Source organism: Bos indicus x Bos taurus, chromosome 26 (genome assembly GCF_003369695.1).
Source record: "Bos indicus x Bos taurus breed Angus x Brahman F1 hybrid chromosome 26, Bos_hybrid_MaternalHap_v2.0, whole genome shotgun sequence".
Lineage (NCBI taxonomy): Eukaryota > Metazoa > Chordata > Mammalia > Artiodactyla > Bovidae > Bos > Bos indicus x Bos taurus.
In genome coordinates this window covers 27,885,317-27,911,251 of record NC_040101.1, presented here as the reverse complement: position 1 = coordinate 27,911,251, position 25,935 = coordinate 27,885,317, and the positions used below count along the sequence as shown (strand labels likewise).

General features: G+C 39.6%; 1 protein-coding gene and 1 pseudogene across 2 annotated transcripts in view; one reads left to right on the top strand and one right to left on the bottom strand.

Moving 5' to 3' along the window:
- The window catches only part of CNNM2 (cyclin and CBS domain divalent metal cation transport mediator 2), a 186,470-nt gene that overhangs the window by 64,894 nt on the left and 95,641 nt on the right, over nucleotides 1–25,935 (top strand). The gene's annotated exons all lie outside the window — the stretch shown is intronic.
- LOC113884264 lies at nucleotides 8,570–9,565 on the bottom strand (annotated as a pseudogene).

Genomic DNA, 25,935 nt, shown 5'->3' with positions numbered 1-25,935 from the left:
AGTTTTAGCCTAATTCCAGCAGAATTTCTAAGTAGAGCTGTTAGAAAGTGTTTTGAGTTGGCTCCAGATGTATAGTTACATTGGGTGATTCAGCAGAAGGTAGATAAGCAAATTGGAGAGTTTTGTTGGGCAGTGTGGGTGAGGGGCTAGATGATACACTAGTGGTGAGATTTTTGACTCAGGTGTAAATGTTCAGGTTGCAGACTAATTCAGAGAGCAGACAAGTTGACAAACCTGGCGATTTGTTAGTAAGGTGAATTTGCCAAGGGAGGGTGTCCTTGAAAGAAGTACAGAAGCAGAAGCCCAGACACCAAAGCCCGTATTTAAAAGGTGAAAGCAGAAAGTGGAACTGCTGAAGGAAAACATTGAGAGGAAGAAAACTGAAATAGTTTAGAGTACAAAGGCCAAGGGGAGAGAGTTGGAAGAAGAAATAAGAGAATAACATAGAAACTGGTTTACCCTGAAGCAGTTGTCCCCGAGGTGAGTTGCATGCATAGCTAACAGATTGCAGTAGGACTCGCATGTTTATTCAAACATAAGTATATAAACACTTAAGTGAAGTCGCTCAGTCGTGTCCAACTCTTTGCGACCCCATAGACTGCAGCCTACCAGGCTCCTCTGTCCATGGGATTTTCCAGGCTATAGTACTGGAGTGGATTGCCATTTCCTTCTCCAGGGGATCTTCCCAACCTAGGGCTCGAACCCGGGTCTCCCGCATTGTAGACAGATGCCTTTACTGTCTGAGCCACCAGGGAAGTTACTTAAGCTTATTATTGAAGGTATTTCTTAATGTACATAATGCATTAATTTAGTAATATTTGTGTATAATTAATAATATAGAAGAGACATGGTCAACATTTAACTAACAGAATATGCAGTAAAAAATGATTTGAGTCCTCTGTCCAAAAAATAAAATGCTCTAGGTCTCTTCCATGCTTGCTGCTGCTAAGTCGCTTCAGTCGTGTCCGACTCTGTGCAACCCCAGAGATGGTAGCCCACCAGGCTCCCCTGTCCCTGGGATTCTCCAGGTAAGAACACTGGAATGGGTTGCCATTTCCTCCTCCAATGCATGAAAGTAAAAAGTGAAAGTGAAGTCGTTCAGTCGTGTTCGACTCTTAGCGACCCCATGGACTGCAGCCTACCAGACTCCTCTGTCCATGGAATTTTCCAGGCAAGAGTACTGGAGTGGGGTGCCATTGCCTTCTCTGCTTCCATGCTTATAGATATCCAATTTAAGTTAAATTTTTTTTTTGTTTTAAAACAATAAAATTTGCCATATTAGCCATCTTTAAACACACAGTTCTGTGGTATTAAATATATTCACATTGTTGTGTAATCATGACTTCTTTCTATCTCCATAATTCTTTTCATCTTATAAAACTGCAACTCTATACCCACTAAACAGTAACTCTCATTTTCCCCCTACCCACATCCCCTGGTAACCACCGTTCTACCTTCTTTCCTCATGATTTTTTGACTACCTGAAGTACCTCATATAAGTGGAATCAGACACTATTTGCCTTTTGGTATTTTTGGCAAATACAAAAAGGCTTAATTAGCAGAATGTCCTCAAGATTATTGCAGTGTATTGCAGAATTTCCTTCCTTTTTAGAATATTCCATTATGTATACATGCCACATTTTCTTTATCTAGTTTTCAGTCCGTGGACACTGGCTTGCTTCTTTGTTTTGGTTATTGTGAATAACACTGCTATGAATATGGGAATGAAGCCAGCTCCCCCACACCCTCCTCGGGTTTTTCTTTTTAGTACAGACCTGGAAGTGGAATTGCTGGATCATATCGCAATTCTACTGCTCATTTTTGGAGGGACTACCAGCAGTTTTCTATAGCGCCTGGACAATTTTACTTTCTCCACGTCTTTGTCTATATTTATTTTCTGGTTTTTCAATAGTAGCCATCCCACTGGGTATGAGGTGGCATCTCATGGTAGTTTCAATTTGCTTTTCCTGAATGACTAGTAGTGTTGAACATCTTTTTGTGTACTTCATGGCCATTCATAGATCTTTAGAGAGATGTCTATTCAAGTCCTTTGCCCATTTTTAAATGGGTTGTTTTATTGTTCGAGCTTTAGGAGTTATATATGCTGGGTATTATTCCTTTATTAGATAATTTGTAAATATTTTCTCCCATACTGTGGGTTGCTGTTTTACTCTTATAGTATCTTTTGATGCACAACATTTAAAATTTTCCCAGCAACCTATTTGTCTATTTTTTTCCTTTTGTTTACTATGCCATTGGTATCATATCTAAGAAATCATTGCCCAATCCACTGTTGGGAGGCTTTTGTCCTATATTTTCTTCTAAGAGTTTTATACTTTTAGGGCTCATATTTAGGTCCTTGATCCATTTTTTGAGTTAATTTTTGTATATGGTGTTAGATAAAGATACAGCTTCATTCTCATGCATGTGGATATCCATTTTTCCCAGAAATATTTGTTGAAAAGAATATCCTTTCCCCACTGAAGTTTTGGCACCCTTATCAAAAATTATTTGTCCATATATGCAAGGATTTTATTTCTGGGCCCTCTAGTAGATTGCATTGTGTATATGTCTGTCTGTTTACTAATGCCACACTTCTTTGATTATTGTAACTTTGTGGTAAATTTTGAATTCAGGAAGTATGTCTTCCAGTTTTATTCTTTTTCAAGATTGTTTTGGCTACTTGGGGTCATTTTGAGATTCCATATGAATTTTAGGATGGGTTTTTTTGTTTTGTTTTTCCTATTTCTGCAAAAATCATGATTGGGATTTTGGTAGGGATTGCATTGAATCTATAGTACCTTTGAGTAGTATGGACATCTTAATAGTGTTAAGATTTCCAATTAATGATCTTGGGATGTTTCTATTTATGGCCTTAATTTCTTTTTATCAATATTTGTAATTATCATTGTACAAATCTTTCTATTGGCTGACCCCTAAGTATTTTATTCTTTTTGATACTATTGTGTATAGAATTGTTTCTGTGAACAGAATTGTCTTTGTAATTTTTTACCTTTTTAAATTGTTCATTGTTATATACAGAGAAATGAAACTGAATTTTTTTCTGTGTTGGCTTTTGTGTTTTGCCACTTTAATGAATTTGTTTTAATAGTTTTTTGGTATGTCTGGAATCTTTAGGATTTTCTACATATAAGATCATATCATCTGCAAAGAGAATTTTACTTCTTTTCCAATTTGGATGCCTTTCTTTTTCTAGCCTAATTGCTCTGAGTGAACCTCAAATACTGTGTTGAGCTGAAATGCTGAAAGTGGGTATCCTTGCCTTGGTCCTGATATTAGAGGAAATGCTTTCAGCCTTGAACCATTGAAAATGACGATCTCCATGGGTTTTCACATACAGCTTTTATTATGTTGAAGTAGTTTCCTTCTGTTTGTAGTTTGAATGTTCTTATCATGAAAGGGTGTTGAATTTCTGTCAAATTCTTTTTCTGCTCAATTAAGATGATGATGTGGATCCTTCATTCTGTTGATATGGTGTACTACCTTTTTGGTCTGTTAAACTATCCTTACATTTCAGGAATAAATCCTACTTGTTCATGGTATATAATCGTTTTAATATGCTGCTGACTTCTGTTGCATTTTGTTGAAGGTTTTGTCATCAGTGTTCATAAGGAATATTGGGCTGCAGTTTTCTTACCGTGTCCTTATCCAGCTTTGGTATCAAAGTAATGCTGGCCTCTGAGTGAGTCTGAAAATATCCCCTCCTCTTCAGTCTTATAGAAAAGTTTGAGAACTTTTGGAGTTAGTTCTTTAAATGTTTAGTAGAATTCATCAGCCAAGCCATCAGGTCCAAGGCTTTTCTTTGGGGATTTTTGATTATTGATTCAGTCTCCTTATTGGCTATAGAAATAACCAGATTTTTTAGTTCTTCATAATTTAATCTTTGTAGCTTTTGTGGTTCTAGCAATTTGTCCCTTTCATCTAGATATGATTTGTTGGCATCCAGTTGTTCACATCTATCCCTTTTATATCTGTAGAACCAGTGCTACTGTCCCTATTTTCATTTCTGATTTTAGTAATGTGAATCTTTACAGCTTTGTCCCCACCCTCTTTGGTTGTTGATGTCACAAAACTAATGTCTTTATACATAATACACTCTAAAATGAACTTATAATTCCTTAAAAATGCACTGATCTAAAATTATATAGAAAAGAAGATTTGGAGTGAGAAACCCAAATTACAGTAATACTAGCTCTTGTACTGTTGTTTTTTCTTTAAATGTTTTAGTCTCTTAAATCATGTAGAAGAATGTAGTTACAGACCACTGTTACAATAATGCTAGGCTTCTGTAATTGTGGATGCACTCAGCTTTATTGAGATTTGTATTTCTCTATAGGCTTCAAAACACTGTCTGGTGTCCTTTCATTTCACCCTGTAGGACTACTTGAGCATTTCTTGCAGGGCAGGTCTGGTGGTTACATACTTTCTCAACTATTGTTTGGGGAAGTCTTGCTTTCTCCCTCACTCTTAAAGGACAGTTTTGCCAGAAACAGAGTTCTCATTTGATAATTTGTTTTCTTCACTTTGCAGTATCAGCCCATTGTCCGCTGTTATTTCTGAACTTTCTGGCAAGAAGTCTGGTAATCTTATTGAGGATCCCTTTATGTGATGGGTCACTTGTGTCTTGTGCTTTCAAGACTCTCTTGTCTTTTGAAAGTTTGATTATAATGTGTCTTGGTGTGGGTTTCTTTATGTTCTTATTTGGAGTCTACAGAGCTCCTTGGATGTTTGTAGTCTGTATTTCATTAAATCTGGGACGTTTTCAGCCATTATTTCTTCAAGTATTCTCTCTTCCCTTTCTCTCTTTTCCCTCTGTGACTTCCTCTATACTTATGTTGATCTTCTTAATGGTGTCCCACAGTTCCCTTAGGCTCTGTTGGCTTTTCTTCCATCTTTTTTCTTTTCTTTAGACTCAGTAATTTCCATTGTCTTATCTTCAAGTTCGCGGAGTCTTCTGTCTACTAAAATCTGCTTTTGAATCCTTCTAAGGAACTTTTCATTTCAGCTATATACTTTTGAACTCCATCCAGAACTTCCTTTTGGTTCTGTCATTTTATTGATATTTCCTTTCATTCACACTTTGTTTTCTTGGCTTTTTCCATATCTTCCTTTAGTCTGTTGGGCATCTTTAAGACATTTCCTTTGAAGTCTTTGTCTAGTGTATTAGCCATTATGTCTTTTTTAGGGACAGCATCTATTGATTTTTTTTTTTCTCTGAATGAGCCGTACTTTGCTGTTCCTTTGCATGCCTTATGATTTATTTTAATGGACTCTTGAGTATAATAATGTGGTAACTCTGGAAATCAGATTTCCCCTTTCCCTAGGGCTTGCTTGTTTTTCTTATTGTTTGTTTTTGATTTTAATTGTTGTACACAGTCCCTTTGCTGAGGATCAGCCTGAGATGGGAACCAAAGGTCTTCCCAGGTCTTTTCTGAGCCTTTCTCAGGGCACACATAGTCACTTTCTAATTTTTTTCATATATGCAGTTGTTTTTAAATGTCCTAGTCTTTACTGTCTGGCTCCAAAGGGGAAAAAAGTGAAGAATGAAGGGGGAGAAGGGACCTGGCCTTTCATATCCCCTGGAAGTCTTCTCGGGTACAAGGGAAGGGAACTGCAATAGGGTAGGGGAGGCGCAGTGGCTGCTCACCTCTGTGATCAGAAGCAGTTATTGGCAGTCACAGCAGGGACCCCCGGTGTTTGGAGCACAGGGTCCTTCATGCCCACCCTAGTTCCCACAGGCTGTGGGCAGTGGTTCTAGGAACACATGTGCAGTTGTCTGCTAAGGGTCTGGGAGTGATGAACGGGTGGCTCCTACTGTGCTAAGAGCCAAGATTGACTGCAGTTCATCACAGTTTATCATCTTACCTTCCCCTGGAAGGTGTAAGCATTCAAGGTTCCAAAATAGTTAAATAGATTCCACCAGTGCAGTTGGCTAGGTGGGAAGACAGATTCTGGTGTGTTATACGTTGGCGACTTCTCCAGAATCCTCTCCCCCATTTAGTTTTATAATATTCACTCATCATTAGAGCAACTATACCCCAATTAAAAAAAAAATCATGCTAAGCAAAAGAAGGCAGTCATAAAAGACCATATAACGTATGATCCCATTTATACAGAATGTCTAGAATACGTAAATCCATGGAGACAGAAAGAATGTAGATCAGTGGTTGCCTAGGACTGAGCTGGGGGTTGGTGGAAAATAGGGAGCGACTGCTAGCGATTGTGGGGTTTCTTTTTTGGGGGCAATGAAAAGATTTTAAAGCTAGATTCTGTGATGGTTACTTGAAGCCCTTAAACTGTACGCTTCATGTGGATGAACTTTAGGGTATGTAATTTCTAACCCAATAAAGCTGTTTTAAAAAACAAAAAAATAGTCACTTGTCAGATCTTGGCTGCGTATTTCCTTTTTGCCTAACTGTAATGGTTTATGTAATGAAGGTCTAGAAACACGTAGAAGATACCATCCTGACTCTGGCTAAGAACTCTGTCTCGTGAAGGCAGGATCTCCCTTATCTACTGCTGCCTAACAACCACTCCCAAATTTAGTGGCTTAAAACCACCACCACTTTACTGATTGCGATGCTGTAGTTCAGAAATTCATCATAGGTGGTGGTCTCTGCTCCAGTGATGTTTGCTGGGCTCACTCAAGGGGCTGCATTCACCTGGTGGCTGGAAGGTAGGAGGTGGCCTCACTCACGTGTGGCCTTTGTCCTGGTTGTCACCTGGGCCCTTCTGTCTGCATGGCCTTCTCTCCAGCAGGATAGGCTGAGCTTCTTCATATGGTGTCTGGTTTCCTGGACGGTGGAAACTGTCAGCTTTCTTAGGCCCAGAGTTGACACAGCCATCACTTCTGATAATTCTGTTGATTGAGTCACAGGGCAGCTCAAGTTCAGGTAGAGAGGAAACAGACTCTACCTCTTAATGGGAGGAGTAGTCCTGTGTCTGCAGGTTTAGGAGGAGTTGGGGGTACCTGTCTTTGCAGAATATCTACCACAGGAATCTTGGTAGATAGACCACCCGCAGTCACTTGACTCAATGTAGAATCAAAACAACTGAATTATACTGAAGTTCTAATTGAATGTGAGCTGTCCAGGGCATCACTTCTCCCCTTTTCGAATGCATGCTCCATGTAGGCAGGGTTTTTTATGTTTGGTTCATTGCTTTATTCCAGCTGGACAGCAGCACCTGGCTTTGACAGAGGCTCAGTAAGTATCTGTTTTGTGGTGGTGGTAACAGAAGAAGGATTGGTGTGGAGCCACTCCAATAGAGAAGCTGCTCCAAGTCTGGGAAAAGAGTAGTGGGTATGAATCAGTGTCTCAGAGGTGGGGAGACAACATTTATTCACTATTCTGCAACATGAATTGAGGCCGCCTACGCCCGATGTGAGGGGGAAGGAAGAGCCCCTCCCTTGAGGAAGGGGATCCCAATATCTCAGTGCCTGACATGCGCTAAGTCATAGACAAGAGTGGGGTCCTCCGGGGGTGATGGTGGAGGCTTCAGCATGGGTGCTTGGATGGGACTGAGCAAGGTGAGTGTGATGGAAGTGTGACTGAAACAGAGCTGAAGACACCGATAAAAAATAATGGGTATGGGATATGAGTGTGACTGAGAAAGTCCAGAGGCTTGAAAATAGTCACCTACAAGATGTATTTTTCAGATAAATGGTAAGAATCTCCCCCTCTAAGTCCTTAAACATGGGTGTTATGTGATGGAAACTAGATTTGAGTTTCTGAATTTTGGTGCAGAAATTTTTTGTCAAAGGAGGCAGGCCATTCATTATTAGGATTGGTGAATTCACTGATGGTGGTTATTCACCTTATGTAGTTTTAGAATGCTTTAGATGTTTGCAAAGAGCATTGCCAAATACATGTGCTTGGGTGAAAGGGAAAAATAAGAGTACTGGTATGTGGCAGTGTCTTGCTCCCCTTCTTCCTGAGCAAGTGATCTCGGCTCCTGTTTGTGGTGAGTGAACCAGGAAAGAAGAGAGACGAGCGTTCCGAACACTGAGTTCTATTAGGTAAACAGAAGTATTTTTAAAGTCCTCTCCCTGAATCACTTCTGTCCATTCAGACAAGCAAACCCCCGTCGCTGAAGCCCAGGCAACATGTTCGGATGAACCGGGGAACTGTTCATTATCTTTTCGGTCATCTTGAAAAACTCCTGAAGAAAAGTACTCTTCCTTCAGTAAGTTCTGTCTTATCTAAAAACGTAGCTGTGGTCTTTTTTCCTTGCCTCTTCCCCTGAGGCTGCTTCAGCAAATAATTTTTTTAAATTGAGGCTGGCCTGTTGTGCCAGGGAAGAAAAAACTCGTGTGTGAGTTCCTAGTTGAAGTGAGTGATGTCTAACTACACTAAGAAGATGAAACACTTAAATGTACTTTGGGTTTTTTAAAATGTCCTCTTCACTCATTTGTTGAACTCTAGGGCTCCTAGTTCTTTGAAGGTAATTAGTATGGTAGGAAGAGTATCTTTTTTTAAAAAAAATTTGATTTGTGGTCATGCTGCACAGCATGCTGGATCCTAGTTCCCCAAACCAGGGATCGAACCTCTGTCCCCTGCAGTGAAGGCACAGAGTCTTAACCACTGGACCACCAGGGACGTCCCCCGTGTCATTGCAGTCCCTTACATTTCCAGTCCCTTGGGCTTTCAGGTGGACCGGGCATAAGGCCGGTGATAGCAGTGAGGAGAGAACAAGCCCAGTTCCTAATCTAGAACACTCGTCACCAACCCTGCATACTGCGTTTCTTTTGTGTAATCTTTTTTTTAGCCTGTTAGTTCATGTCTTTTGTTAACCAGTGTAAAATTACTTGTTTTCTGGTTTCTTGAAACAGCAGATCAGACCACATAGGCCACAATAGCATCTGTCAAAGTGACTGGCCATAAAAGCCAGCACCCACATTCATCTGAAGGGCACTCCCTCGGAAGGTGGCTTATTTTTACCATTCTCATCTACCTTACGGTATTTTGGGACAGCCAGCTTAACCTTCTTTCCCTCATTCTTTTCGGAGTGGTGTAAGATTCTCTCTTAGCACCACCACACAAGATGAAGAGTAGCCTCCTTTGGATGTTGAAGTCAGAGTCCGTCTTCCAGTTGCTTGCCAGCAAAGAGAAGTCTTTGATCAGAAGGAAATTCCTTATCCTGGATCCTGGTCTTTACATTTTCTGTTGTATCCGGGGGTTCAACCTCCAGAGTGATGGTCATCATGGTAACCTGCATCTTGGCTGCTTTTCCTTGGTGGATGGTGGATTTAGTGTAACCTCGATCCTCTTTCTGACCTGTCCACTTTTTGAATTGTGAGGTGTGAGAGGGGTGTCTTCATCCCTTCCTTAACGTGCAGTGCCTCGATTGGTTGTTTGAGGGGGTGGACTTTTAAAGATCTTTGCGGAAATGTACTATATTGTTTCTTTTACCCCATCCTCCAACCAAACAGAGAGGTTTCCTTATCGTTGGAGAGAAGAGATCTCTAAGACTGAGACCTGTCAGGAAGGAAGAACTCTACCCTTTTAGGTTCTTCTCTCTAGGCTAGGAATTAAATTGACATGAGTCAGATCAACAGAAGAAACTAAAACTTTTAAAATTTATTTTTAAAATTAAAGGAAAATTGTTTTACAGAATTGTCTTGGTTTCTTCTAAACATCAACATGAATCAGTCATAGGCATACATATGTATATGTATCCCCTCCCTCTTGAACCCCCCTCCCACCTTCCTTCCCACGCCTCTAGGTTGTTATGGAGCCCCAGTTTGAGTTCCTTGAGTTGTGCAGCAAATTCCCACTGGCTATCTATTTTACACATGATAATGTAAATTTCCATGTTTAGAAAAACTAAAATTTAATTTTGGATTGCCAGATGGGTTGAGGATATGGAGGGGAGAGAAATAGGTAAGGGATATTAACAGGTACAAACTTCCAGTTGCAAAATAAATGAGTCACAGTCATGAAATGTACGATATGGGATATAATCAATAATTATGTAGTATCTTTGTATGGTGATAGGTCATAATCACTTATTGTAGTAATCCTTTTGAAATGTTTAGAATTATCAAATCACTGTTGTGTAATAGGAACTAACATTTAATAATAGGTTAACTATATTTCAAGAATAAACCACAGATCAAATTTGTGGTTACTGGAGGTGGAGGGGAGAAGGAAGAGGAATTGGATGAAGGCAATGAAAAAGTAGAAACTTCCAGTTATCAGAAAAAGAAGTCCTAAGGAACCTGATTAAACTTAAAAGCTTTTTGCACAGCAAAGGAAACTATAAGCAAGGTGAAAAGACAACCCTCAGAATGGGAGAAAATAGCAAATGAGATAACTGACAAAGGATTAATTTCCAAAATATACAAGCAGCTCAGACAACTCAATGCCAGAAAAACAAACAACTCAATCAAAAAGTGGGGAGAAGACCTAAAGAAGACATTTCTCCAAAAAAGGCATATAGATGGCTAACAAGCACATGAAAAGATGCTCAACATCACTCATTATTAGAGAAACGCAAATCAAAACTACAATGAGATACCACCTTACACCGGTCAGAATGGCCATCATCTAAAGGTCTACAAACAATAAATGCTGGAGAGGGTGTGGAGAAAAGGGAATGCTTTTTCACTGTTGGTGGGAATGTAAATTGATACAGCTACTATGGAAGATTATATGGAGATTCCTTAAAAAAACGAGGAATAAAACTACCATATGACCCAGCAATCCCACTGCTAGGCATATACCCTGAGAAAACCAAAATTGAAAGAGACACATGTATCCCATTGTTCATTGCAGGACTGTTCATTGCAGGACTATTATTCATAATAGCTAGATACATGGGAAAGAGACATGTATCCCATTGTTCATTGCAGGACTATTATTTATAATAGCTAGAACATGGAAGCAACCTAGATGTCCACTGACAGATGAATGGATAAAGAAGTTGTGGTACATATTTCACAATGGAACAGTACTCAGCCATAAAAAGGAATGCCTTTGGGTCAGTTCTAATGAGGTGAATGAACCTAGAACCTATTAAACAGAGTGAAGTAAGTCAGAAAGAGAAAGATAAATACATATTCTAATGCATATGTACGGAATCTAGAAAAATGGTACTGAAGAATTTATTTACAGGGCAGCAGCAGTGGAGAAACAGACATAGAGAATGAACTTCTGGACGTGGAGAGAGGGGAGGAGAGGGTGAGATGTATGGAAAGAGTAACATGGAAACTTACATTACCATATGTAAACTAGATAGCCAATGGGAATTTGCTGTATGGCTCAGGAAACTCAAACAGTGGCTCTGTATCAACCTAGAAGGGTGGGATGGGGAGGGAGGTTTAAAAGGGAGGGGCTATATGTATACCTATGGCTGATTCATGTTGAAGTTTGACAGAAAACAGCAAAATTCTGTAAAGTAATTATCCTTCAATTAAAAAAAGAAGTCCTAGGGATGTGACAGTTAATACTGTGTTACATATGAAAGTTGTTAGGATTTACTACCAAGAATTTTCATCACAAGGAAAAACTTTTTGTATCTATATGAGATGATGGATGTTTACTAATTATAACAAGATTAGTAAACATTCATCATCTCATGGATATTTTGTGATGATTTCATGATGTCAAATTATAATACTATACATCTTAAACTTATGCACTGCTGATGTATGTTAAGTATATATCATAAAATTGGAAGAAAAGTATTTGTTACACATGAAAATTGCATATATGTGAGAGGGTCATCGTCCCTATATATGTGAGCGGTTGAGAGACAGAAAGGTAAAATGAAGTACACATGCCATCCTGAACTAAGAAATGGTGTAAGGTGCTGGGCTGGGGCCTCAGAAATTGTGGTCCTAGGAAATTTGTCATTTTCAATGAGTGTGTTCTCTCTCTTCTTCTCTCTCATGAAATCCTTTCTAGCTAAAATGAGATAGAGATAATTGGAGGAAATAAGACATTGATTAAAATGGATATTTTTATGAATTATTTTGGATTGCCTTCTTTTTAAATTGTGGTATATGATCTCAGGATTTGAACTGTGACGTCTGATTTTCTCCCATTACGGTGATCTCCCACGTTTCGTCATTGGTTTGCTTAGCTCTTAGAATTTTGTTTACTTTGTTTCTTAGTTTCCATCGTATGTTAAAAAGCCATACTAACTTTAAAAATATTTGAGGGAGTAGAGGGAAGGCCGGTCTAAACTAACTAGCTTAAAATTATAAACACAGTATTTTTCTTTTTTTAACTGCTTTAAAAACTTTTACATATCCAGTATATTTTACTCTTTTAAGGTTCTCATTAATTATCTATTTTATACATAGTGTCAACAGTGTATATATGTCAATCTCAGTCTCCCAATTTGCCTCGCCCCACCCTCCCCTTACCCCTTGGTATCCATACGTTTGTTCTTTGTCTCTATCTCTATTTCTGCTTTGTAAATTGTCTATACATGTTTTCAGATTCCACATATATGCATGGGATAATATGTGATATTTGTTTTTCTCTTTCTGACTTCACTCTGTATTAGTCTCTCTTTTCAACTGTGTCTCTACAAATGACCCAGTTTCGTTCCTTTTTCTGACTAGTGTTCCACTGTGTTTATGGACCACATCTTCTTCATCCATTCCTCTGCTGACGGACATTTAGATTGTTTCCATGTCCTGGCTCTTGTAAATAGTGCGACAGTGAATGTTGGAGTGCGTGTGTCTTTTTGAATTAGGCTTTTCTCTGGGAATATGCCCAGTAGTGGGATTGCTGGGTCGCATGGTAGTTCCATTTTTAGTTCTGTAAGGAGCCTCCATAGTGTTCTCCATAGTGGATTTATCAGTTTACATTCCCACTAGCAGTAGGAAGATTCCGTTTCCTCCACACCCTCTCCATCATTTACCGTGTGTGGACTTTGGGATGATGGCCATTCTGACCAGTGTGAGCTGATACTTCATTGTAGTTTTGATTTACATTTCTCTAATAATGAATGATGTTGAGTGTCTTTCCATGTGTTTGGCCATCTGTACGTCTTCTTTGGAGAAATGTCTGTTTAGGTCTTCCACCCATTTTTTGATTAGGCTGTTTTTTTGATATGGAGATGCATGAGCTGTTTGTTTATTTGGAGATTAATCCTTTGTCACTTGCTTTGCTAAACAGTATTTTTCAAGGAATGTATATTATCATTTGTGTGTATATGTGTATATCAGTTCAGTTGCTCAGTCATGTCCGACTCTTTGTGACCGCATGGACTGTAGCACGCCAGGCTTTCCTGTCCATCACCAACTCCTGGAGCCTACTCAAACTCATATCCATTGCATTGGTGATGCTGTCCAACCAGCTCATCCTCTGTTGTCCCCTTCTCCCACCTTCAATCTTTCCCAGCATCAGGGTCTTTTCCAATGAGTCAGCTCTTCGCATCAGGTGACCAAAGGATTGGAGTTTCAGCTTCAGCATGAGTCCTTCCAATGAATATGCAGGACTGATCTCCTTTAGGATGGACTGGTTGGATCTCCTTGCTGTCCAAGGGACTCTCAAGAGTCTTCTCTAACACCACAGTTCAAAAGCATCAATTCTTCGGTACTCAGCTTTCTTTATAGTCCAACTCTCAAATCTGTACATGACTACTGGAAAAACCATAACTTTTACTAGACGGACTTTTGTTGGTAAAGTAATGTCTCTGCTTTTTAATATTCTGTCTAGGTTGGTCATAGCTTTTCCTCCAAGGAGTAAGCATCTTTTAATTTCATATAAATAATTATATATATATTTATATATGTATGTATAAAATGTAAACCACATGTTACCTTGCATGATCTTTAAGGAATTTTCAGTTACCTGAGTCTTGATTTTGTATGTATATAGATATGTTTAAGTGCTTGAGGCTACTTTGAAAGAGTTCTTAGTAGTTTAACCAGTAGTAACCCTTAAGGTCTTGGATGTGCTCTTAGTAAACTTTTTTTTTTAATTCTCATAGCCAGGGTGAGAGTCCATTTAGCTCAGTTGTATGAGTGATTATATTATTAAGTAGAGTGGCACTACTAGGGCTTCAGGAGACTCTCTAGTGCTCTCCATATACATGTGCATTTGCATGACTGTTACATCCACTACACACGCTGATGTATATGTGCACATGTACTACAGTCCCTGAGCACACCATGTATTGTGGGCAATTGGAGGACATGATCTTTGGGTATAAACTAGACCAAGCTTTCTGAGGGCAGGAAGCATGGCCCTTGGCATTCTTCTGTGTAAACATATCTGCCAAAGACTTTGCTTGGTGCCCGTCTTAGTTGGGGGTAGCCTTTACGAGAAGCAGCTCCAGTTCCTTTCTGCCTTTCCGTCTGGGTGCTGGTGAATGGGAGGGGAGGCTGTGCTGGGGGAAGGCTGGGAGGCTGAGCTGTGCACAGTCGGCCTTCTTGTGAGTGGGGGTGTGACTCCTCCCCTGTTCCTGATTCTCTTGCTGCCACAGCATAAGCTCAGTATTTAAGAGTACAGGCTTTGGTGTCAGCCCTAGATTTGAACCTTGGCACTCTCATTTTCCAGCTGTGGGATCAATCTTGAACAAATCTAGTTAATCTCTCCAAGCTTCATTTTCCTGATCTAGAAAACGGGAATCATAATTAAACCCTCACCAGTACATTTACTCAAGGATGGATTTTCAATAGTGGAAGATGGGGAATCTACGTGTCCCCCATCCTTGTATGCAGCCAACTGGTAGATACAAAGTATTCAAACAATTTCTGGAAAGTTCTGAAAACCAAAACTTGAATTTGCTGTATATGCCAGCAACTATTTACATAGTATTTATATTGTATTTACATCTGTTTACATAGCATTTACATGTTGTGTGTTTGTGTGAAAGTTTCTTGTGAAAGTTGCTCAGTTGTGTCCAGCTCTTTGTGACCCCATGGACTGTAGCCTGTCAGGCTCCTCTATCCATGGAATTCTCCAGGCAAGGATACTGGAGAAGGCTCTTCCCAATCCAGGGATTGAACTCAGGTCTCTGGTATTGCTGGCAGATTCTTTACCATCTGAGCCACCAATGTTATATAAGTAGTTGTAAATATAATGCAAATACTGTGAGGGAAATTGAAGTTTTGTTATTTTATTTTGCCATTTTTTCCCCTGAAATCTTTGATCCACAGTTAGTTTAATTCAGATGTGGAACCCACAGATGGAGAGGACTGGCTGTATTATATTGAGGAATTTTGAGTATATAGGTTTGTTAGGAAGGGATATTGGTCTGTAGTTTTCCTTCAGTGTCTCTCTTTGGAATCACAGTAGTGCTGGTCTCATAGAATGGGAAGTGTGCCTTCCTCTTATATTTTCTGTAGTGAAAAGTGAAAGTGAAAGTTATTCAGTTGTGTCCAACTCTTTGTGACCCCATGGACTATACAGGAATTCTCCAGGCCAGAATGCTGGAGTGGGTAGCCTTTCCCTTCTCCAAAGGATCTTCCCAACCCAGGGATCGAATCCAGGTCTCCCACATTGCAGGGAGATTCTTTACCAGCTGAGCCACAAGGGAAGCCCATTTTCTGTAGAGACTACATATATTTAGCATTACTTCTTTTTTAGATGTTTGGTAGAAGGAAATGGCAACCCACTCCAGTATTCTTGCCTAGAGAATCCCATGGACAGAGGAGCCTGGCAGGCTACATACAGTCCATGGGGTCGCAAGAGTCAGACATGACTTCACGACTAAAGAGGGAGAGAGAATTTACCAGTGAAATCATAGGGGCCTGGAGAATTTTTCCCCAGATTTTTTTTTTTAAACTGAAGTATAGTTGCTCTACAATATTTTATGAGTTACAGATGTATACCACAGTGATTCACAGTTTGTAAAGGTTATACTGCATTTATAGTTAGGGATTAGAGCCAGTATTTTACAGTAACTAATCCCTGTGTTGTACAGTATATCCTTGTAACTCACCTAATAGTTCGTACTCTTAATTCCCTCCTCCATTATTGGCCCTTCTCTCCTACCCTCTCCCACTGTTAACCACTAGTTTGTTCTCTGCATCTGTGAAATGATAGACAAAAGGTTTTTGTCTATAGTTAAATTTTGTTAAATGTTTGAGTTCTCCCTTTCACCTTGGATAAGTCTTGATGGCTTGGAGTTTTTAAGGAATTGGCCCATTTACCTAAATTGTTGAATTTGTGTTGTAGCATTGTTTGCAGTGTTCTCTTCTTTCAATGCCTGTATTGAAATTCCCTCCTTTCATTCCTGACAAAAATTCATGTTGTCTGTTTTTTTCTTTGTTATTCTTGCTAGAGATTTATCAATTTTGTAGACTTAAAAAACACACCAAAAAACAGAAGTTTGGTTTTACCTGTTTAAGTGGTTAGAACAGTAGCGCCTTTACCTTTTTTTCATCTTCCCTCTTATAATTCCAACTTGTGGTATCTTTTTACTTTTTGTTTTTAAAAGTAAAGGACTTCATCAAAGCTGGTGAGATTTTTATTCCATTCTGTAATGTAACTGCAATTTAGATGTCTTTGCTTTGTATATAGGTTGAATCTATAAATCACTTACATTATTATGACTACATAAATACTGTTCACTTCTCATCCTAGCACTATATCCTGATTACCTTTCCTTTCTTATGTGGTCTTTTTTCTAAAATGTCATTCTTTCTTGACATACTCCCTGATTATGATGGAACATATCCTTAAGAACCACCTTATTGAAAAATGTGAAGGAAGTACACTTTTTGAGTCCTTTTATTCCCTCTGTACATATAATGGCTGGTTGGGTTGGGTGTTTTCCCTGAGAATTCTGATGGATTGTTATACTATCTGTTAGCGTCCAGTCTCAGTGATGAGGAGGCCAGTCCAATCCCAATGCTTGTTCCTGTGTAGAGGTCTGATTTTATATGTGATCTTTGAGAGATTGCAATGATACATCTTGACATAAACCTTTTAAAATTTGTTGTATTGGCCATTGGTAGGCCATTTTAGTTTGAAGATGCATGTTCTTTGCAAATACTACTTGGCTAGTTTTTCCTGTTTTCTTGATTTTCTTTCTGAAATTCGTAACTGGAGACTCTTATTGATTGCCATGTAGCAAACTACCCCAAATGTTAGTGGTTTAACGTTTAAAAAGTCATTTTATCACACACACAGATAGATTCTGTGGATCTCAGACAGGGCATAACAGGGATGGCTTGCTCTGTTCTCTGAAATCTAGGGTTTCAGCCAAGAAGCAGCAGCTGGCGGGCAGAATCAGCTGGAGACTTCTTCACTCCCATGTCTAGTGCTCACACTTGAAGATGCTGCTCAGCTGAAACTCCTGGCCAGAGCATTTCTGCATGGCTTTTCTATTGACTTGAATGTGTATGCATGATGGCTGTGTTCTGAGAGGGAGAGTTTGCCCAGGGAACTTTTTGGAGATGACCTGTCCAGAGATGAAATATCCCAATAGAACATGAGGACGCTACTGGGTTGCTTCTGACCTGGTTCCAGAAATTGCTTCACTTCTCATTTTTTGGTTTCCGATGAGTCAGAGCCAACCAGACCCAAGGGGAGGGGAATTAGACCCCATATTACTCCACTACAAAAGAGATAAATATGATAAAGTGCTGGATTTCTAATCTAAATATATGGGAAAATAATGCCTTTGTCTGAATATTGAAACATTTAAATTTCGATAATACCTCCTGCTGAGTCCTTGTTCCTGAGGAGTATTTTCTAGTTGTAGAGCTCTCTCGTGAAAACAACAGTTAGTTAAGTATAAAGAAACAGAATGACCAAATGATCTATTTAGAATAAGCGTCAAAGTAAGGTAGTAGAAGACCTGGGTTTGATCTCTGGGTTGGGAAGATCCTGTGGAGAAGGAAAGGTTACCCACTCTGGTATTCTGGCCTGGAGAATTCCATGGGCTATATAGTCCATGGGGTGGCAAAGAGTCAGACACAACTGAATGACTTTCACTTCAAGGTAGTAGGAAGAAAGAGAAAGTAGAAGTAAAAATGAGGCTGAGCATTTGCTAAGGAATGCTGTAGGGGAAGTGATCTGGAGGGCTGCAGTAGCAGTAGGCGAGCAGATCAAAGGGAAGCAGGTTGTGCTCACAAACCCTGCTAGGAACCTGGAGAGCTGATGCTTCAGCTAAGGAACATTGTACCATATTCTCCCAGTAGCTTGTTATTACCAAGGCAAATCCAGGTTACTTCATGCCAGTGGAGGTCCAGGGGAAAGGAATGACTAGATCTCAGGTTACTTTGATATATGTTTGTTCATTTTAAAGCCAAATACTTGAGTAGCTCAAATGGTAAAGAATCTACTTGCAATGTGGGAGACCCAGGTTTGATCCCTGGGTTGGGAGGATCCCCTGGAGAAGGGCATGGCAACTCACTCCAGTATTCTTGCGTGGAAAACCCACGGACAGAGGAGCCTGGCAGACTACAGTCCATGGTGTTGCAAAATGTCGGACATGCCTGAGCGACTAACGTAATATTGCTTAAAGAGAGAAGTCTTTGTCGCCCGCGTAAAAAACCTCACTGAACAGTGGGAAATGTAGATGAAATAAATCCTTTTTTCAAAGTAAGGAGAATGAGTGTATTCATTATAGTAAATAGTTTATCTGATCATTTACAATTAATCCATTGATATTTTCTATATACCCAAGTAGAAGGTAAAGAGTTTTCTGTTTGAATTTGAAATACCATTGAAGAAATATGTACAGACACTCTGAAATACAGCAAGTGCATGACTTGAATGCCATGTGTGAACATTCCTATGCTGTGCTGATGGGCAGTCTTCAGTTTTGTTATTTTCTTGCCACATGGTCACAGTCACCAGAAGGGTTAAAGAAGAAAAGTTGCATTCCTAAAGTTTCAACTTCCTTTCCTTTTTCCTGTGAAGGAAATATTATTTCTGTCTTTTCTCCAATCAACTGCTATTGTATTTCTTTACTTCTTCTTTCTATGTTTTTCTTTCAATTGACATTATAGACTTTGAGGACCTTAAAGAATTAATTTAAATGACTGTGAAGGGGGACAAAAGTCACAGTATTTTTAAAAGACCTTGAAAAATGCCTTTGCTTAGTATTAAAAATAATGTTCTGTGTTATCACGGTTAGGTAACTAGAATATCATAGTTCAGTTCACTTCAGTCACTCAGTTGTGTCCAACTCTTTGTGACCCCATGGACCTCAGCATGCAGGCCTCCTTGTCCATCACCAATTCCCAGAGTTCACCCAAACTCATGTCCATTGAGTCGGTGATGCCATCCAACCATCTCATCCTCTGTCGTCCCCTTCTGCCTGCCTGCCTGCAATCTTTCTCAGCATCAGAGTCTTTTCAGATGAGTCAGCTCTTCACACCAGGTGGCCAAAGTATTGGAGTTTCAGCATCAGTCCTTCCAATGAAAACTCAGGGCTGATCTCCTTTAGGATGGACTGGTTGGATCTCCTTGCAGTCCAAAGGACTCTCAAGAGTCTTCTCCAACACCACAGTTCAAAAGCATCAATTCTTCGGCGCTCAGCTTTCTTCACAGTCCAACTCTCACATCCATATGTGACTACTGGAAAAACCATAGCCTTGACTAGATGGACCTTTGTTGGCAAAGTAATGTCTCTGCTTTTTAATATGCTGTCTAGGTTGGTCATAACTTTCCTTCCAAGGAGTAAGCATCTTTTAATTTCATGGCTGCAGTCATCATCTGCAGTGATTTTGGAACCCCAAAAATAAAGTCAGCCACTGTTTCCACTATTTCCCCATCTATTTCCCATGAAGTGATGGGACTGGATGCCATGATCTTAGTTTTCTGAATGTTGAGCTGTAAGCCAACTTTTTCACTCTCCTCTTTCACTTTCATCAAGAGGCTCTTTAGTTCTTCTTTCCTTTCTGCCGTAAGTGTGGTATCATCTGCGTATCTGAGGTTATTGCTCTCTTTCCTGGCAATCTTGATTCCAGCTTGTGCTTCATCCAGGCCAGCGTTTCTCATGATGTATGCTGCATATACGTTAAATAAGCAGGGTGACAATTCCTGTTTGGAATCAGATTTTCCGTGTCCAGTTCTAACTGTTGCTTCCTGGCCTGCATACAGATATCTCAAGAGGCAGGTCAGGTAGTCTGATATTCCCATCTCTTTAAGAATTTTCCACAGTTTGTGGTGATCCACACAGTCAAAAGCTTTGGCATAGTCAATAAAGCAGAAATAGATGTTTTTCTGGAACTCTCTTGCTTTTTCAATGATCCAGCAGATGTTGGCAATTCGATCTCTGGTTCCTCTGCCTTTTCTAAAACCAGCTTGAACATCTGTAAGTTCATGGTTCATGTATTGCTGAAGCCTGGCTTGGAGAATTTTGAGCATCACTTTATTAGCGTGTGAGATGAGTGCAATTGTGCAGTAGTTTGAGCATTCTTTGGCATTGCCTTTCTTTGGGATTGGAATGAAAACTGACCTTTTCCAGTCCTGTGGCCACTGCTGAGTGTTCCAAATTTGCTGGCATATTGAGTGCAGCACTTTCACAGCATCATCATTTAGGATTTGAAATAGCTCAGCTGGAATGCCATCACTTCCACTAGCTTTGTTTGTTGTGATGCTTCCTAAGGCCCACTTGACTTCACATTTCAGGATTTCTGGCCCTATCTGAGTGATCACACCATCGTGGTTATCTGGGTCAGGAAGATCTTTTTTGTATAGTTCTTCTGTGTATTCTTGCCACCTCTTCTTAATATCTTCTGCTTCCGTTAGGTCCATACCAATTCTGTCCTTTATTGAGCCCATCATAGTTAGGTAGCTAGAATAGTCCACAAAAGTTTGTTGACTGTATTATTGCTGAGTCCAATACTGTATTTAAGTGGTAGATTTTAGCAACTCTTTAATTTTTAAATAGGTTTTTTTTAAGTTTTTTTTTTTTTTTTTTGCCACATGACATGTGGATCTTAGCTCCCTAAACAGGAATCTAACCTGTGTCCCCTATAGTGGGAGTACAGAGTTCTAACCACTGGACCACCAGGGAAGCCTCTCCCATAAACAGCTTTCCATGAAAAAAATCTTACAACAACTTACGACCTTATTTCTATGGGAGATTTTATTTCTGATTTAGAAACATAATACAACCTGCTATAATTTAGATATTGAGTGTATGTAAAAGTTTGTTTCAAATTCTGACGAATAAATATACTGGAAACACAGATGTAAAGTCTAGTGTTTTGGTTTTAATATTTATGTATATACAGCAGCATTCTAAAGTGTTAAGTTCCACAAGCTATAGACCAGCTATATTTAAGTTGTCTGTTTAAATATTTGTAAAGTGTAATTTCTATGGAAAAGCAGTTCAGGAAAAAGACCCATAGAGTATAGGTTAAAAATACTGTTATGTGATAGAATATGAAGGTTCTAATCAATGTAATGTATTTTATTCAGAGATAAAACTGCAATGGATATGTCTACTTCTATCTTCTTGGCAGTCCCATTAGATTTCTAACGTGATTTCATTTCCTCCCTCTTAACAAATGACCAAGTATGTAGTAATATATAGCAACTCAAGGAATGAAAACACTGAAAGGATAAAAGGATAAACTGATGTTACCTCTGGACTTATGAAGGTTTAGAACAGATATCTCCTTGAGCATAAAAAGTCATACATTTAGCATGACTTGCACTACACAGGACATATCCCATGTTGATAGCCTTATGTCAGCATTCAGGTTTTATTTCTTCCCCCTGTTTCTGGATATCTTTAAGTTAGAGAGTTTGTAAAATCTATTTTGATGCTGCATAAAATGGTACCTACCTAGGTGGCTTTTATAGAAACATTTTCATGAGTAATTATCTCCTGCTTTGTAAAAGCGGGATGAGTTATTTATTTATACTGGCTTTCTTATTCACAGTGCAAATATGACTTCAGGTGGGGTGGGAACTCATGAGATGCATACTTGTTATATTTGCAGAGTAGATTTACCAGCCTCTAGAGGAAGGAAGTCCCTCAGGACTCTCTTTAGTGTAATAGCAAAGGAAATTAGAATGGCCTGGCTAACCACATCAATATGCATAATTGACAAGTTACTCAATACTCCTAAAGATAAGTACTTTCCACTCTTTTCTTTTCGCTCTCAAATGTAACCGTATGTATTATTCCTAGGCTACTGTTTTGTTCTAGAAATTAACATGTATCCTTAATGTGTATATGCTAATTAAGAGTGGACAGCTTCATGGAACTTGAAAAAATACTGTGGTGCCTCTAGGCAGGATGGTCTTTAAAATATCAATGTGTTGGTGATAGGTGATATATATAATCTCCAGCCCCTACAAGGATAAGGTAGGTGCCCAGGTTGGAAAGGAAGAAGTAAAACTATGTTTGCAGATGACATGATCTTGTATATATTTATAGAAATTCCTAATGTATCCAGTATAGAACTATAAGAATTAGTGAGTGAGTTCACCTGGATATCAGGGAGGGTAGCAATAGTATAGGAAAGTCATTTGTATTTTTATGCATTTACAATGAACAATTCAACAATGAGATTAAGACATTTCTATTTATAGTCAGAATACTTAGGAATCTATTTACAAAACAATTGCAAAACTTGTTCTGTGCAAACGACAAAAAGTTGTTGAATGTCCAGAATAGGAAAATCTGTAGAGACAGAAAGTGACTTAGTGCTTGCCTAATGGTGAGGGGACCGCAGATGGTGACTGCAGCCATGAAATTAAAAGATGCTTACTCCTTGGAAGGAAAGTTATGACCAACCTAGATTGCATATTCAAAAGCAGAGACATTACTTTGCCAACAAAGGTCTGTCTAGTCAAGGCTATGGTTTTTCCTGTGGTCATGTATGGATGTGAGAGTTGGACTGTGAAGAAGGCTGAGCGCTGAAGAATTGATGCTTTTGAACTGTGGTGTTGGAGAAGACTCATGAGAGTCCCTTGGACTACAAGGAGATCCAACCAGTCCATTCTGAAAGAGATCAGCCCTGGGTGTTCTTTGGAAGGAATGATGCTAAAGCTGAAACTCCAGTACTTTGGCCACCTCATGCAAAGAGTTGACTCACTGGAAAAGACTCTGATGCTGGGAGGGATTGGGGGCAGGAGAAGAAGGGGACGACAGAGGATGAGATGGCTGGATGGCATCACTGACTCAATGGACGTGAGTCTGAGTGAACTCCAGGAGTTGGTGATGGACAGGGAGGCCTGGCGTGCTGCGATTCATGGGGTCGCAAAGAGTCGGACACGACTGAGCGACTGAACTGAACTGAAGGGATTGGGAGACATGAGAGTGACTGCTGGTTGGAATGGATTTCTTCTGGGAGTGATGAAAAGGTGCTGCCATTTTAGATATTGGTGCATGCATGCTGTTTCTTCAGCTGTGTCTGACTCTTTGTGATGCCATGCAATGCAGCTCCCCGGGCTCCTCTGTCCATGGGATTCTCCAGGCAGGAATACTGGAGTGGGTTGCCACACTCTCTTCCAGGGGATCTTCCAGAGCCAGGGATTGAACCTGTGTCTCCTCTGTCTCCTGCATTGGCAGGCAGGTTCTTTACCTCTAGCACCACCTGAGATAGTGGTGATGGTCATACAACTCTCGAATATCCTGAAAACCATTGAATTGTATACTTTGGGTGAAAGATACGGCCCGTGAATTATATGTTATAGAAGTTTTTAAACAAAGGGGAGGGAGATAAAGTAAACTTTAAAATATTGACACGAAAAGGTATCTATAGCTTGACAATGTAAAAGTAATATATACTCCTAGTTAAAAAATTTTTCCAACACCACAGAGCTTAACTTGAGGCATTGAAATTTTGCCTGTATTTATCTTCTTTGCCTAAACTAGCTGGATTCCTGTTTTCTTTAGAACTCTGATGCTGGGAGGGATTGGGGGCAGGAGGAGAAGGGGGTGACAGAGGATGAGACGGCTGGATGGCATCACCGACTCAATGGACGTGAGTCTGAGTGAACTCCGGGAGTTGGTGATGGACAGGGAGGCCTGTCCATCATTCATGGGATTGTGAAGACTCAGACACGACTGAGTGCCTGAACTGAACTGAACTGTGTGTAAGCGCCATAAATTAGCTTTTAGAACTACAACGTTTTTGTTCACTTATAGTAAGAATTATTTAATTTTTGAATGGTTTCTCAGAGTCACTGAAACCCTTGGGAAGTCATTGCTAGGAATAATCTCCCCATCTTCCTCCAAAAAATTTGTAAAATAATTTACTAAATTAGTGTCCTTAGTGGTAGAAAATAAGAAATAAGAAGCTCAGAAGAGTAAACAAAAGAATGCAACCATTGTAAGCCTCTCCCAGAGGAAAAAATTTTTTAAATTTTGGTGTCTGTCCTTTCAGAACTTAAAAAAACAAAAGGCAGACTTATTGAGAGAGAATTCATTTTCTATATAGGTGACCCATTTAATCTTCTGGCACTTTTTAAAGAACTTTTTAAAGAGTACAATATATATACAGAAAGTATACAAAATGCATGTATATATACAGTTTGATGGATTTTCCCATCCATGTAAAACTGCATCTCATGAAATAGTAACTAAGAGAGAGTAATGTTCCCGGGTCACCTAAAGGTAATAACTGCTGCCCTCAGAATGCATAGTTTTTCCTGTTTTTGTACATCATGTAAATTAAAACATACAGGATGTATTCTCTTGGTCTGCTTTGTTTATATAGCTATATATTTGTGAATTATAGTTAGTGTTTCTTCTCATTTTTTGGTGATTATCCCACAACTGATTCTTTCCATTGTCTGGCCTTGGGGTAATTTTTGGTTTTGGCTATTAATATTATTAATACTTTTTGTAATGTCTGTTGGTGGACATCTGTCTGCATTTCTGATCAGTTCAGTCACTCAGTCATGTCTAACTCTTTGTGACCTCATGGACTGCAGCACGCCAGGCTTCCCTGTCCTTCACCATCTCCAGCGCTTGCTCAGACTCATGTCCATTGAATAGGTGATGCCATCCAACCATCTCATCCTCTGTTGTCCCCTTCTCCTCTTGCCTTCAATCTTTCCCAGCATCAGTGTGTTTTCAGTGAGTCAGCTCTTCTCAAAGAGTATTGGAGTTTTCAGCTTCAGCATCAGTCCTTGCAATGAATATTCAGGGTTAATTTCCTTTAGGATTGACTGGTTTGATCTTGCAGTCCAAGAGTCTTCTCCAACACCACAGTTCAAAAGCATCAATTCTTTGGTGCTCAGCTTTCTTTACAGTCCAACTCTCACATCCATACATGACTACTGGAAAAAACATAGCTTTGACTAGTCGGACCTTTGTTGGCAAAGTAATGTCTCTGCTTTTTAATGTTCTGTCTAGGTTGGTCATAGCTTTTCTTCCAACGAGCAAGCGTCTTTTAATTTCATGGCTGCAGTCACCATCTGCAGTGATTCTGGAGCCCAAAATAATAAAGTCTGTCACTGTTTCCATCATTTCCCCATCTATTTGCCATGAAGTGATGGGACTGGATGCCATGATCTTAGTTTTCTGAATGCTTAGTTTTAAGCCAACTTTTTCACTCTCCTCTTTCACTTTCATCAAGAGGCTTTTTAGTTCCTCTTCACTTTCTGCCATAAGGGTGGTGTCATCTGCATATCTGAGGTTACTGATATTTCTCCTGGCAATCTTGATTCCAGCTTGTGCTTCTTCCAGCCCAGCATTTCTCATGATGTACTCTGCATATAAGTTAAATAAGCAGGATGACAATATACAGCCTTGACGTACTCCTTTTCCTCATTTGGAGGCAGTCTGTTGTTCCATGTCCAGTTGTAACTGTTGCTTCCTGACCTGCATACAGACTTCTCAGGAGGCATGTAAGGTGGTCTGGTATTCCCATCTCGTGAAGAGTTTTCCACAGTGTATTGTGATTCACACAGTCAAAGGCTTTGGCATAGTCAATAAAGCAGAAGTAGATGTTTTTCTGGAATTCTCTTGCTTTATAGATGATCCAACAGATGTTGGCAATTTGATCTCTGGTTCCTCTGCCTTTTCTAA